The sequence below is a fragment of the Stegostoma tigrinum genome, chromosome 19, assembly GCF_030684315.1.
Source record: "Stegostoma tigrinum isolate sSteTig4 chromosome 19, sSteTig4.hap1, whole genome shotgun sequence".
NCBI lineage: Eukaryota > Metazoa > Chordata > Chondrichthyes > Orectolobiformes > Stegostomatidae > Stegostoma > Stegostoma tigrinum.
In genome coordinates this window covers 20,608,394-20,624,729 of record NC_081372.1, presented here as the reverse complement: position 1 = coordinate 20,624,729, position 16,336 = coordinate 20,608,394, and the positions used below count along the sequence as shown (strand labels likewise).

Below are 16,336 nucleotides of genomic sequence, written 5' to 3'. Positions count from 1 at the left end.
TTGGTAACTCCAGTTCGCTGACAGTTCTTTACTCAAGCAGGTACTCTTAATATCCAAGGGTCAGTATATATTCAACCATATAGTCTTCAAATAACATTTAAGTACATTAAATAGGAGCAGAAATGGACCTTTTGGTCTCTTGAAAATGCTCCACCATGCAGTAAGATCATGGCTGATTTGTTTATCAAATTCCCCATTCTGATCTACCTCATATAATCTGTGGTCCCCTTGCCTTATAAGAATCTGTCTATCTCTGACTTAAAAATGTTTAATAACCTGACCTGTGCCACCTTGTGATCAATTAATGATCTCATAGTTAAGACTCCTCAAAGGAAGAGTGATCACAGCATGCTGGAACTTCTAATTCAGTTTGAGAATGAGAAAATTAAGCCCCACAACAATGTTCTTGTGTTTAACAAAGGTAATTATGTAGGCATGAGGGCAGAGTTGGCCCTAGTGGACTGTGCAGAAAGACTAAAAGGTGTAGGACAGCTGATGAACAGCAGCAGATATTTAAGGAGATAATCAAAGCCTCCCAACTTAAAAAAAATTCCAGAGAGAAAGAAAAATTGTAAGTGGGGTAAAAAGCATTCATGGCTAAGCAAGGAATTTAGATATAACACAAGGGCTAAAAACTAATGTATACCAGGTTGCAAAAGTCATTAGCAGGCTGGAGAATGGGAATCTTTTAGAGACCTACAAGGGCTTAGTAACAAAGAGCAAAGGTTAATTATGAGATAAAACCTGAGTAAAAATAAAGAAGCAGATAGTAGAAACTTCTATATAAAAAAGGAAGAGAACAGGTAAAATGAATGTGGGTTTTTAGAGAATAAGACTGGGGAGTTAATAATGGGGAACATAGAAATTGCAGAGACCACTAAATCAATATTTTGCTTCTGTTTTTATGATGGCGGGTACTGAAACCATCCCAATAGTGATCAATAGTCAAAATCAATTTTGACAAAATTTTCTTTGAAGGTGTAACAAGCAGCACGGATAATGGGAGTTCTCTAGACGTTGCATATCTGGACTTCCAAAAGGCAGTTGAAAACGTGATGCACAAAACATTAATGCACAGGTGAAATTACATGGATTAAGGGAATGTGTTGGCCTTGTTAGAGGATTGACTAACCAACAGAAAGCAGAGTCGGAGTAAATGGGCTCTTCTCTAGTTGGCAAGCTGTAAGTAGTTGGGTTCTTCAGGCCCCAACTACCTACAATCTATATTAATGACTTAGATCCATCTATATGAAGGACTTAAATGTACTATAGATAACAAAGTGTGGAGCTGGATGAACACAGCAGGCCAAGCAGCATCTCAGGAGTACCTTGTACTCCTGAGATGCTGCTTGGCCTGCTGTGTTCATCCAGCTCCACACTTTGTTATCTTGAATTCTCCAGCATCTGCAGTTCACATTATCACTAAATGAACTATAGCCAGGTTTACAGATGACGCTAAGAAAGTTTGGAAAGTAAATTGCAACGATGATGTAAGAAGTGTATAAATGGATATGGATAGGTTAGATAAATGCACCCAAAATGTGGCAGATATATTTTAATGTGAATAAAGTGTGAGCTTATCCACTTTGGACAGAAGAACAAAATTCAGCTTGTTATCTAAATGGAGAGAAACTTCAAACTGCTTCAGTGCAGGAAAATCTGGGTATCCTTATGCTTGAGTTGCACAAAGAAAATAAATACAGCAGGTAATAAGGAGAACAAATGGGATTTTGGTATTTATTTTAAAAGAAATCTTGAAGTACGGAAGTGTTGTTAACAATCATACAAAGCATTGATGAGACTACACTTTGACTGCTGTGTAGTTTTGGTGCTTGAGGAAGGATGTAATTGCATTGGAAGCAGTTTAGAGATGGTTCACTACATTAATTCCAGAGATGAAAGGCTTGTGTTGTGAGGATAGATTGAGCAGTTTAGAAGGATAAGAGGAGATCCAGTTGTGGTATATAAGATGCCAAAGGGCATTGACAAAGTAGACTTAGAGAGGATGTTTCCAATTGTGGGGTAACCTAGAACGAGAGGTCATAGTAGGATATGTGGTAGCAGATTTAAGACCAAAATTCGGAAGAATTCCTTTTCTCAGGGTCTCATGAATCTGTGAACTTCACCACCCCAGAGGGTAGAGAACAGTTGAAGGAGATTTTTAAAAGAAAGAGATACTGGGAGTGGGCAGAAAAGTGGAAGTTAGGCTGGCATGACAGCAAGCAGAATCATATTAAATAGAGGAGCAGGCTCAAAGGGTTGAATTGCCTACTTCTTCCCCTAGCTCTTGTGTTCTTGCATCTTTCAAGATAGATTTGCAAATTTGCAAAGCCATCTGTGAGAAGGGCATTTTCCTCATCTACTCCTAAAAGGACAACTCCTGATTTTAATACAGTGCCCCCAAGTTCTACACGCACCCTCGAGAGGATTTATCTTTTCCAAGCCAACCTTGTTAGACACCTTTCAATCAAATCACGCCTCACTCTTCCAACTCCTACAGAAACAAGCCCAGTCTGTCCAACCTATCCTTATATGACAAACCACTCATTCCAAGTATAAGCGTAGTAAGCCTCCTTTGGACTGCCTCCAATCCACTGACCCCCTGCTTTCAATAAAGAGACAAAAACTGCAGATAATATTCGAGATGTAATCTGACTAATGCCCTGTTTAACTGAAGCATTAATTGCATGCTTCTTTGATCAATTTTTCTCATAATAAAGGACAGAATCCCACTTGCTTTCTTGACTATGTGCTATGCCAATACAGGGATCTTTTGTTACATATGCTACAATAACTAAATCCCTCTGCGCCTTGGAATTCTGCAGTTATTCTCCATTTAAGTAATGGTCTGCTTTTTCATTCTTTCTGCTAAAGTGAACAACTTTGCCTTTTCACACACTATATTCCATCTGCCAGATTTTTGTTTACTCACTCAGTGTATCTATTATCTCTTGGACATCTTCATGTCTTGTTCACAACTTGAGTTAAAGATTCCATCTGCCAGATTTTTGTTTACTCACTCAGTGTATCTATTATCTCTTGGACATCTTCATGTCTTGTTCACAACTTGAGTTAAATCTATGCATGTGTTCACCTTATGCTGTGATTATTCACTTCCGGGTGTGGTTACTGGACAGTGATCGAATTTTCGTGACCATTTTGCTATTCTGGCGATTAGTGGCTAACTCAGCACAAGCTCACCGATCAAAGCTGGGAACGTCTGAAAGAGAGATGACAGTAAATTAAATCTCAGGTTATGACAGGTAGTACTGAGCCACTATGGAATTCTTATTACAGTTTCAATCTAAATATGCAATCATTTAGGCACTTCCTCAGTACCTGAGATTGTCAAGGAAAGATGCATATTTCAATTTGAATATTGACAAAATGCATTATATTTTATGAATACAATGTCTGAATTCAATATTTGCTTGTGTTTGAGATAGAACTAAGTTTCAAAATATATTTGTATTGCCGTAAAAATTTTATGTCAGTGTTTGCTCTGGAATATTTGATGACTGAGCATATTTCATTCCAGGTGAATTCAATATTGGTAACTCAGTACGCTTAGATAGTGATGACTAGTAATATCCTTTGCTTTTCTTATTACTTCTCATTACCTTTTTTACAGAACAGAGTGAATCAGACAGTTACAGCCTGCTTATTTTACTGTGTTTTATTGCTTTGTTTCTTTCGAATTTTATCTGCTTTTATCAAAATTTCCACTAGACCCAGATCTTGTCCGTATCCCCTGGTTCAGTATCAATACTGTATAATCAGCTGTTGATGCATGGGTGTGATATCCAGGAGAATGAACTTATCTTTTATTTTCTGACTAGTTACTTATACTCAGTGACACAAAAACAAAATATTGTGCTTGGTAGATGGCTGGAATCAAAGTAGAAAATATTGGAAATGGAAGGTTTGGCAGCATCTATGGCAAGCGAAACAGTGGTAACATTTCAGAGCAAAGAATTTTCATCAGAATTGTCAATGCTCAGGCTTTAAGCAAGAGTTGAGTGCAAGAAAAGAGCAAGAGGATAAAAGATGGAAGTTTTGTGGTGTGATGAAGAGAAGGAGAGAAGAATATAACTTTAAATTATGAGGATTATTGATACTAGAACAAAAACAAAGTTGCTGGAAAAGCTCAGCAGGTCTGGCAACAGTTGTGAAGAAGACAGAGTTAACGTTTTGTTCCCCTCTGAGGAAGGGTCACCGGACCCGAAACATTAACCCTGTTTTCTCCTTCACAGATGCTGCCAGACCTGCTGAGCTTTTCCAGCAACTTTTGTTTTTGTTCCTGATTTACACCGTCTGCAGTTCTTTCATTTTTTTTTATTTACCGATACCAGAGTTGCTTTAAATAAAGAACTGGAAGAGTTGCTTAAATTGGGGTAGCTTTGATAAGCAAAACCTAGCTGATGTGTCATTAACAGGAGGCTGACTGCTTGTTGCATGATGCCAGAAAGAAAGCCTGTTGGAACATACTGAGCTTCAAGTAAGAGAACCCCGCAGCCATAATGTATCATGGGTGGACTAACTTGGTTCATGGGGTACATCCACCATCAGTGGGAGGAGGTCCAACCTCCAGAATGTGTCAGACAATCCAACAGCTCCTTCATTCCAGGCACTGGCTGAGCTCAAGAGTGGGCACTACTGGGACTCTAGGAAGATATTCCAAAAGAATCATGATTTCTCCAGAATGGTAACTCATGAGGCTTTAGTGCAGGGCACCAAGAAGGAAGGAGGTGGGTGGCATTGAGATGATGGTGGCAATGAAGGCAGTTGCCCTCAGTGTGGAGAGGGCAGCCCTTGAAAGGTAGCTTTCCCAATTGTTACCAACGCCCTCTAGGCTTGCCCACTCACACCCAATGCCTACAGTAATTGTATTTTGCATCAGTGCCTGTTTATTCGGGTCTGTAATGCCCACCTGATATATTTATGGGCCTCAACTTAGGGTTCAGCAGGAAAGGGGTGGGCGAGTAATTTGCCTTATTTCACATTACCCAAGTCTGAAAACTGACCTGAGGGTTTTGTGAATGAAAGGGGTCACATAGATAGAAATGTTGGAAACCAATATCTATGATTCATTTTACAATGGGAAGCAGGTAACCTATTTTCAGACACGAAAATTAAAGGATTATGCAACAAATAGGCAATGGTATGGTGGTAATCTCACTGATGTAGTAATCTAGAACCAGGCTAACTGGCTTTATGATAGGAGACAGAAAATGGTGGACGAAGGTTTATCAGCAGTGCTGCTGAGGGATTGGTACAGGGTCCACTTTTGTTTTTCATTTATATAAATGATTTAGATGAGAAGATAGAAAATGTGGTTAGTAAGTTTGCAGATGACACCAAAATTGGTGGGTTCGTGGACAGTGACGAAGGTTATCTAAGATTACAAAGAGATCTTGATCAATTAGGTCAATGGGCTGAGGAGTGGCATATGATGTTTAATTTGGATAAAGGTGAGGTATTGCATTTGGTAATATAAACAAGACAGCACTTATACAATTAATGGTAAAGGGCCCTAGGCAGTTTTGTAAAACAGAGATGCTGGGTGGCTCAGGGACTTAATTCTTTAAAATTTGCATCACAGGTAGACATGGTCAAGAAAGCATTCAGCATGTTTCTGACCTTTGAGTATAGAAGTTGGGATGTAATGTTGAGGTTGTACTGATGTTGGTGAGGCCTCTTCCGGAGTACTGTGTGCAGTTCTGGTCACCCTGTTACAGGAAGGACATTATTAAACTGGAGAAGGTTCAGAAAAAATTTCCTGGGATGTTGCTGGGAATGGAAGATATGAAACATAAAAATAGACTGGAAAGACTAGGTCCTTTTTCATTGGAGCTTACAAAGTTAAAGGGTGGCCTTACTGAGGTTTATAAAATCAGCGACATGGAGAAAGTGAATGACAAGGATCTTTTCCCTAGGTTGGAGAGTTCAAAACCAGGGGTCACATTTTTAGGGTGAGAGGAGAAAGATTAATAGAAAGGACATGAAGGGCAACTTTTTTTTTGCACAGAGTGTGGTTCCTGTGTGGAATGAACTGCCAGAGAATGGGGTGGATGCAGGTACAGTTACAATGTTTAAAAGACATTTGGTTAAGTTCATGAATAAGAATGGTTTGAAGGGAAATGGGCCAAATGCACACAGATGGTTTAGTTTAGAAACATGGTCAGAGTGGACAGGTTGGATCAAAGGGTCTGTTTCCATGTTGTATCACTTTATGACACTAATGGTCTGGGGACGTGGATTCAAATCCTACCATGGCAGATAGTGGAAATTGAATTAATAAAGATCTGGAATAAATAAAAGAAAGCACTTGCCAAATGTCAACCATGTAACTAATGACCGTTGTCCCAAAAGCTCATCTAGTTTACTGATTCCTTCAGAGAAGAAAAGTAATCATCCTTAACTAGTCTGGCCTACATGTGACCCCAGAACCACAGCAATGTGCTTGACTCTTAACTGCCCTTTGGGCAATTAGGCATGGTCAGTGAATGTGGGCCAAGCCAGTGATGCCCGCATCCCATGAACAATTTTTTTTAAAAAAGACACAGGTCACAAGGATTAAATTGGAGATATCAGTTTGACTGTTTGAAAGGAAGGTATACCATAACAAATTCAATTGGACTTCCCTCTCACAGGAATTGTTTCTGAATCTCAGTTTTGTAAAAGATATGATCCTCTTTTCAGCGCACCTATCATAGTCAATCTTCGATTTTTTTTGCTCCCTTCCATAATAATTTCTATCCAAACTGCTGTCCATAGTAAGAATAACTTTAAGACCTTTTTCATATCCCCTAAATTGATTTATGCTATTTTCAAACAATTTGCAACCTTTATTTGATTTGAACTATTGAAGAGGCTTGTCAGGATAGACACTAAGAGGTTGTTTCTCCTTGCCTGGGGAACCTGGAATACAGAGGCACCATTTCAGGATAAGGGGTTGAGATGAGAATAAATTCTCAACTGAAAGGAGCACATTTTTGGAGTACTCCACTGCCCAAGGTTGTGAGTGCTCAGTCTCTGAATATATTTGAAACAAATGGACAGATATTTGATGCGTCAAGGAATCAGTTTGAAGCTGAGGATCTGACATGATCACAGTTTCGGAAATCACACAATACTAGGATATAGTCCAACAGGTTTACATGAAAATACAAGCTTTTGGAGCCTCAGTCCTTCTTCAGGAGTCAGTAAGAGAGGTCGTATCAGACGCAGAATTTATAAGTAAAAGATGAAAGGTTCACACCATTGATGAGTATGTACTAAACAAACTTAAGATGCTGTTAAATCTTTAATCAGTTATAAGGTTTTAATTGATTAATTGATTGAAGAAGGACTGATGTTCTGAAAGCTTGTGTTTTCAAATAAACCTGTTGGATTATAACCTGGTGTCATGTGATTTCTGACCTTGTCCATCCCAGTCCGACACTGGCAGCTCCACATCAAGATCATATTGAACTGTGGAGCAGGCTGCTGGGGCTATGTACCTTAGTCCTGCTCTTGTTTTTATATTGTAAAATTACAGAGACTGTGGTACTACTCCTAAAGTCTTCAGCCTTGTGATTAAGGAATGGGAATTGTACCATTGAGACAATCAAACATGAAATTTTATGTGGTCTCATAAAAGCACTGGTTTATGTGACATGATAAAGTATCAAATGAGTTATGCAGAAAGTAAAATACAGGAATAATTTATATTGTTATTAAAACAAAGGGCCCAAATTTTCACAGATTTACAGCAACACAGCAAATAGGAGCATGAGCAGGCCATTCAACCCTTCAACCCTGCTCTGCCAGTCAATATGTTCATGGCTGATCATCCAACTCAGTACCCGGTTCCTGTTTTCTCCCCATACCCTCTGATCCTTTTACTTCTTGAAAGCAGTGAATGTTCTGGCCTCATATACTCTGCGGCAGCAAATTCCACAGGTCACCACACTCTAGGTGACGAAATTTCTCCTGAATAGCATACCTATTCCTAGACTGTGAATCCTGGTTCTGTACTCCCCAGTCATCAGGCACATCCTGTGTTTACTTGTGTATAGCACTGTCAGAATTTTCTTTGAGAACCCCCGCCCCACCCTGTCATTCTTCTTAACTCCTGTGAATATAATTCTAACCAATCCAGTTTCATTTCATGTGCCAGCCCTGGAATTCCAGTAAGCCTCCATAGCCAGAACATCCATCCTCCGATATTGAGACTAAACCCACACTCAGTATTCCAGGTGTGGTATTACCAAGGTCCTGTGGATTTTGCAGCAAGACATCCGTGCTGTATTACTCAAATCCTCTAACATACCATTTGCCTTCTTCATGAGATTCTCCACCTGGATGCCTTCTTTAAGTGTCTTATGTACAGAGTCACCCAGGTTGCATTGCTGTTCCCCCTTTCCTGATATTTTGCCATTTAGATAAAGAGCTGCTTTCCTGTTTTTGCTACCAAAGTGGGAAATCACACATTTATCCACATTATACTGCATCTACCATGCCCACTCGATCAAATCACATTGAAGTATCGCTGCGTCCTCCTTAGCAGCTCAACCTCCCACTCAACTTTTTTCATCTGCACATATGGAGATATTTCATTTTTTTACCTGAACTAATGAATTAATTTATATTGGGAATAGCTGGGGTCCGAGTCATTTTCTGCAAACTTAGGGAATCGTGGAGTCATAGAACTATCAGTAGGTTCTGAAGTGCTGCTAAAGGTACCTCTTGGGTGAAAATAAAAATAGAGCAGAGAGTTTCTTGAGAAATTTTGGGGCTTAAGGAATAAGCATTTGTGAAATCATGTGAAGAGAGTAGTATGTGCTTTGAACATTTGTGCAGTTAAAGCTTTTATTTAAAACATGAAACATTGTGGCATTTTTCTCTGATAACTGAAAGTTTGACTTTTTGTTCCCATCAAATGCACATCATTATTTCCTATTGAAATCATTGAATACCTTTAAAACTGTCATCCCAGGAGGCAGTGATTTCCAGGTCATCGTCATGTATGAAGTAGTTGTTTCTCACATCTCCCTTTATCTCTTTTACACATACTTACATCTGTATTTTCCATTGTCTGATATCATCAGCTGGCAACAGCTTTTATTTGTTACTTCATGAAAACCTGTCATAATATTGCACACTTCCAGCGAATATCTCGTCAACCGTCTTTGTTCCAGAGAGGACAGCTCCAACTTCTGCAAACTAACCTCGAAGCTAAATTCTCTTGTCTCTGGGACCATTCTGCTAAATCTGCTCTGCACCTTCTCAAGGACCCTGGCATCCCACTCAGATTAGAACTGGCTGCAGCACTCTTGTTAAGGCCTAACCAGAACTTTATAAAAGTTAAATAGATTCTCCTGATTTTTTTCTGATGCTAATTGTTTATCTCAGCAAGCCCTTTAACCCTCATTCATGTGTGGTCTTTGGTGTTACACCTGCATGTTCTAGAACTGTCAAGAGCTATATGTTTTATTTTCCTGTTTCTCCCAATAAATTGTGCCATCCCTTACATCTTTGGACTAAATTCTATCTTTGATCATCAGTGGAGATCTGGAATAGATGCGTATTGATTAATTAGTGATCATTGACACATCATGTTTCTCGGCAAAGAAGACCACTCTTCATTTTATTAAAGTTACTGCCCAGACAAAACAAAATGTAGGTGCAGCCTGATTGATTTATGCATCTAACTAAGCTTCCTATTTACAAATTGGCTGCTACTGTCAGGTCGCACTGTTTTGCATGTCCACCCTTTGCAAATTTGTTTATCCCCACAGTACACTGAATCTTTTTTACCGATTGCAGCTCCATCATTTACTTTTCACTGTTTTCAAGTAGCTAAAGTGTGCACCATGCAGGTATTGTGTATCTGCTCACTGCAACATTTTTCATTAATGCATCCATTGCGAACGGTGAGATTTCACTGTACATTTTTGACAATACAGCATTGGCAATGCTTCAAAAGTGTATAATCAGCTATAAAGAGCTTTGAAAAAGCAGTTTATAAAATTTTGGTGTCCATAAAAAGTGCTGTGTTAAATGCAAATTGGTCTTTTTCTTTTTAAAGCAGTGATATTCCTTTGAACTGCATTTCCATAGTTTGACAGTAGGGGTCAGTAGAGTCTTCCTTATGAGATTGTAACCAAGTGGAAGTCAGGCTGTATTCCAGTGGAATCTATACTGAGGGACAAGCTGAATAAATACGATACCTTTATGCATACATCTGCTTCTAAAATGGATTTTTTTTTCCAGTTTCTATTCAATTCAAAAGTTTTGGCAATGTGTTTTAATAATGTTATACCATCATGAGTACATCTTTTCTACAAAGGAGAAATATTTAACATGTCATTCAAAAAAATTCAATATTACTTCTCCTATGTGACTACTAAACATGCTGTATGTTTTAACAATGAGAATGTCATGTAAAAATGACCATCTCTGTTATTTAACATGAGGGAACATCTGAAAAGATGTTTTCATGATTGCATCTTTATAGTTTACAGAATTGGAATAAGCTTAAGTAATTATTTATTTTTATTGCACAAAAATATTCATGTAGACCTAAAGGGTGACTTACAAAATGATGAGGAAAATAGACACTGTTATATGTATGGAAAATGAGATAAATCTGTTGTGGATATTAATAACAGTTGCAGTAATTTGTGGTTTCTGGAATGCACCTGGTTGTACTTCTATGACATGCCATTTATCACCACCTGAGGGCTATTGTGGTTCAATAGTAGTGTCCCTACCTCTGAGCCAGGACGCCTGGATGTAAATCCTAACTTCTCTAGAGTTGTATAATAACACCAGTTAATAATTAGATTAGATTACCTGACCCGAATCATGACATGTTCACACAAAAGTCTGCAAATTTGATTCTTGTTTCTGTGTAGAATATTAACTGTGTTGGGTGATGCTTATTGTTTTCACTGGGAAGGGATATTGCTGGACATGGTGTTGGAAATATTTCCATCTGCCCAAGTGAGTCAGTATCTTGGGAGCTGTCTGACACTTCTTAGACCGTGATACGATCAAACCTTAGCCACACGCTTCTTTCATTTTGTTCCTTTCACTCACCATGCTCCCATCCTCGCCCCTTTCTGACTTGTGTACAGCACTGCTCCATTATTGTGGGGTGCCTTCCAACACTTGTATGTTACTTGGCTAAGACAGCAATGGTCAGGAGACTGTTTAACTATAAGGAGCATCTCAGCTAGGCTTAATCATAGCTCTGCACAGGAATCTTGCAGCAATAATCAATGTATTCAGTGATAGTTTTCCCACCATCCAAAAAGCAAAGCCTTTCTCATTTCAAAGCCCGGCTCAGGGACTGTTATAATGATTTTTTTCTGCTGTTGCCTTGGAAGCAGATCCAACCTGCAACCTAGCCTGCTTGCACTAAATGAGAAGAAAAGAACTGCAGGTGCTGGAAATCAGAATCAAAAACAGAAATTGCTGGACAAACGCAGCCGGTCTAGCAACGTCTGTGGAGAGAAATCAGAGTTAATGTTTCGGGTCCAGTTCTTCAGAACCCTGGGCTCAGAACCTCTGGATTTCCTTCCATAGATGCTGCCAGACCTGCTGAGTTCTTCCAGCAATTCTGTTCCTGGTTGCACTCCAATTCTTTTCACGTTTGATTAAATTTTATTTAATCCTTATTGTACCAAGAGCTATTAAACGTACATGTCGACACTTGTCTCAAATGAGAGCTGGGTATTTCTGCTGTTTTCGTAACCCTCAGGAACTATCCTTCAGTTAATGGCCTGTGAGAATTATTAGTGCTCTGTGGCATTCTCTCTGCACTCCGCTCCTGAATCCAGTGTAGGCATGAATATGGAGCAATCAGTCATTTCCATATTCTTCATCCTTTTGTAGAATCGACCCTGTTTCCTAAATTACAATTCTATGAAGCAGCTGCTAAATCTCATTCCAAAAGAAGGACAATTGTTTCTTTTGTGTTTGTTCGTGTACGCTTTGGCTGTCATCAGAAGCAGCACCGAACCTCACGAGAGGCCTTGAGAATTCCACTTCTGTCTAGATCCATGTAAACTGGAAAGCAAAAATGCTTACAGGCAGAAAGAATGTGCTTGATCCTCTCCAGATTTTTAAAATGTCTTTTTGTGTTCCTTGCTTTACCTTAGTTACTGAAGAAGATGTGCCATTAACTTTACTGACAAATGATTGCTATGCTGCATATCCATTGCCAGTGAATAAATCATAAGATCATAAAATAAATTCTCTCAGGTGGTGATTTGGCCCATCAAGTCTGTACTGGCTGTTTTGAAGAATAATTGGTTACAGTAGTATAAGCTGTCTTCAGGCATAGACGCTCTGATGCACGACTTGAAAATTACATCAACCTATGCTGAGTGAAGGCACCTGCAAAATATTTTAGAAGCATGCGCCCTTTGTTAAGCCTACAATTTATTTATCACTGTCATTGAATTGAATATTTTACAACAATATCTTTTCCTGCCCAGTATTGTCTGGCAGCTTGAAGGGGCAATTTGTGTTGCTCCTGTTCAGTCCAAAGGCACACAGACTCAAGTACTGGCATGTTAATTTTTTTTTACCCCGTGCATCTCTGGCTTTCCTGTCCAATAATGAATACCTCTGATATATGTAGCATAGTCTTATCCAGCCGAACCCTCATGGTGTAGGATAGTCAATCAATGCCAAACCTTCTAATGGCAGTAATATGGTGGTAAAATCATTCATTTAATAACACAACTGAACAGCAGTAGGGCATTTAAACAGCTTTTCAATGTATTCATGAATGAATGTGGGTCTTTGTAAGTGGATGGGGTGAGTGAAGTGGGTGGAGTGGTCATTTGGCAGGTTTGTACTGGTGGGGCAAAAGGGTGGGTGACTGGATAGTTGGATCGCGGTTCCGGTCGGATTGATTTGGGGTAATGCCAGGTGATCAGCGAGGTTGGGTCGTATTTGAGGGATGGATCTGCATCTGGAAGGTTCGGGAGGTGCAGGCCTGGCAGTTAGGAAAGTGGAACTGAGACAGCAACTAAATCAGCCATCCTCCTCTTGAATGATAGAACAGGCTCAAAGATTCTGAATGGCCTGCTCTGCTCCTAAATCGTCTGTTCTTGTCATTGACCATCCTTCACCAAAATATGATTACATCAGGCCCACAAGCATTTTAGCCCATTTCAACATCGTTTTCGAAAGCGAAGATTACACTTAAACAATCTTAAAAAAAAATCCTCCAGTTGAAAATGTCAAAACTTGGATAGTGTGGTGGATAGTGTTGTGGATAAATGTAGAAGGTTGTCAAAGGATACAGATCATCTGTGGATATGAGCAGAGAAATGGCAGATGCAGTTTAATATGGCTAAGTGCGAGGTGCTGCACCCTGGGAGATCAAATGTTAAGGGAAAATATACAGTTAATGGCAGGATCCTGAACAGTATTGATATACAGAGGGATCTTGGAGTTCCAGTCCATAGCTTCCTGAAAATCGCCACACAAGTAGATAGGGTGGTAAAGAAGGTGTATGGCATGCTTGCCTTAATGGTCGCGGAATTGAATACAAGCGTCGGAATGTCGTGATGCAGCTTTATAAGATTTTGGTTAGGCAACATTTAGGATATTGCATTGAATTCTGGTCACCACATTGCAGGAAAGGTGTGGAGGCTTTGAAAAGGGCGTAGAAGAGCTTCACTAGGATGCTGCCTGGATTAGAGGGAATGAGCCATAAGGAGAGGCTAGAAAATCTCCAATTGTTTTCTTTGGAGCAACGGAGACTGAGTGGAGACTGATCAAAGTCCATAAAATTCTCAGGTACATGCAAGGGTTGACAGTCAGAATCTTTTTCCCAGTGTTGAAGTGTCTACAACTAGGAGGCATGCATTTCAGGTAAGAGGGGGAGAGGGTGAGGAACCTGGAACAGAGAGTGGCAGAAGTCTGAAACATGCTGCAAGGGGTGGTGGTGGAGATAGGTACAATGGGGACGTATGAAGGACTTTTAGACAAGCAAGTGAACGTGCAAGGAATGGAGGGATATGGATGAAGGCCAGGAAGAAGAGATTAGTTTAATTTGGTATCATGTTTGGAACAGCATTATGGGCCAAAAGGCTGTGCTGTACACTTGTTTGTTCTATGTTCTAACTTCAGAGAACACATTTGAAACCTGTAGTATTTTTTAGCTCCAGTCCTCCAGGAACACTTTCTTGAATGTCTGCATAGTTAATCGTGACTGGTTTGCTGGATCATGTGTTGGACTGTGGGGAACCCATTGCTTTTCAGCGCTCAAGTGTAATTTATTCTAATTTCCCTGAGCTTTTTCTGTAACAATGATCAGCCCTTGTTTCACACTTGTTACATTATCTGAGGCTTCACTTCACATTATTCAACTGAATACACTAAAATGCACATCTGATCAGTGATCTTTTGCCAGTCAGTCTCCAAGTGAAAGGCTTAGCTTTGTTTATTCTGAAGGCCGCAACCAAGGATTAGTTTTCTCCTGTTTAAATACCGGTAACAGCTGATGGCCACTTACCGAGCAGTTTCTGCAAAGTGAGTTGTGATAATATTTCTTCGTTAAATATATCATTTTCCTCTGTATGCTCATCACAGGTAAAAGTACAGTGTGTCCAACTGAGAAACCATTTACAGTTACAGCTGAGTTGTGAGTAAAGATTAATCAGATTGTTGGCACATTGTGTAGTTACGACTGTGGTGGGGAGTGAAAACAGGTTGAAGCTTTCCAACTGCTTTTCATTTCAATCCGGTTATGATTTTGATGTGTCTGGTTTTGAGTCGAAAAAGATTTTTTTGACATTATTAATGAAGTTTTAGGCGTTTCCTGATATAATCATGGAATATTAGTTTGAAAGTAATTAAATGCTTTCATTTTTTTCCCCTGAAGTAGCCTTCCCACATCCAATCATTTTTTCTGGTGTATGAAAACATACTTGAAGTATAATTGCAGTCACTCAGTGAATGTAAGATACTGTAGGAGTTTGTGTCCTTCATTTGATTGCAGTGGCACTGACCTCAGGGAAATGCATGGGTCTCTAACTCCCAAATGCTGTGTTGTGACCCCTGCTATGAAGTGTACAAGCCAAAGAAGAACAAGGTAAGAAATAAAAGCAGAAAATGCTACAAAATGGCAAACTACGCAGCATTTGTGGACAGAGGAAAACAAAGTTGACGTTCCAGGCTGGTGACCAGACTAGGGGGTTGAGGGTTGACCTCAGAGGTTTATAAAATCATGACGGGCATAGTTAAGGTGAATAGGTCTTTTCCCAAGGGGGCATATTTTTAAGGTGAGAAGATTTCAAAGGAATCTGAGGGGCAGGTTTTTCACACACAGGGTGGTTCAATTGTGGAATAAACTGCCAGAGGAAGTGGCAGATACAGGGACAGTTACAACATTTAGAAGACATTTTGATAGGTACAAGAAAAGGAAAGGGTTAGAAGGACATGGGCCAAATGCAGGCAGGTGGGACTGGCTTAGTTTGGTCAGCAGGGACGAGTGTATTTTTCCCCAGAATTCTATTGCAGCTTATGGGTGTGTCGCGCTACCATCATCCTCTTTTCAGACTCCAGTAATAAAAGATTTAGCTAATTTCATCACCTTTCCAAATGACTGTTATTTCATTTGCCTAAATTGGATTGCAAATCATCCAAAGATATTTTGAAATTTGATCGTGTGAAGTTTTCTTTTCTTGTCAACTTCGTCGTGATGTTTCTCCCATTTCTAAAATGTGTTTGCTCCTTCATAACCTAATACTGCGCATTAGTTTCCTCTAATATGTCATTGATGGTCATCATATAACAATGTCCTCTGATATATGCATGAGTTGAGTGATGTTTTTGGACATCCCAACTAATTGCAGATATCCACATCACTACACTATTAACTCCACTAAAATTGCTAGAGTCATAGAGTCATTCCTCACACGAACCACACTCTGCTTGAAAAGGTTACCCCTCAGGTCCCTTTTAAATCTTTCTCTTCTCTCCCTAAAAATATGCCCCCTAGCTTTGAACTCATCCAGGCAAGGGGTAAAAAACCCTTGCTATTCACCTTATCTATGCCCCTCATAATTTTATAAAGCTTTATAAGGTCACCCCTCAACCTCCAATGCTCTAGTGGAAAAAAGGTCTCAGCCTATCCTTATAACTTAAACCCTCCTGTCTCGGCAACATCCTGGTCAATATTTTTTGGGCCCTGTTCGATACAATAATATCCTTCCTATAGCAAGGAGACCAGAACTGCACACAGTATAAAAGCTACCTCACCAATGAGCTTTACAACCTCAATATGATGTCCCAACTCTGATACTTAATGGTCTGAACAATGAAGGCA

General features: G+C 39.6%; 2 protein-coding genes across 3 annotated transcripts in view; one reads left to right on the top strand and one right to left on the bottom strand.

The window, feature by feature from the left end:
- Positions 1-16,336, bottom strand: part of LOC125461482 (glucagon family neuropeptides-like) — an 88,151-nt gene that overhangs the window by 34,925 nt on the left and 36,890 nt on the right. The window contains exon 2 of the mRNA XM_048550312.2: positions 3,095-3,220. The gene's annotated coding sequence lies outside the window, so the exon portion shown is untranslated. The remainder of the gene's footprint in view (positions 1-3,094; positions 3,221-16,336) is intronic.
- manbal (mannosidase beta like) overlaps positions 1-16,336 on the top strand; it is a 53,055-nt gene that overhangs the window by 27,036 nt on the left and 9,683 nt on the right. The window lies entirely within an intron of this gene.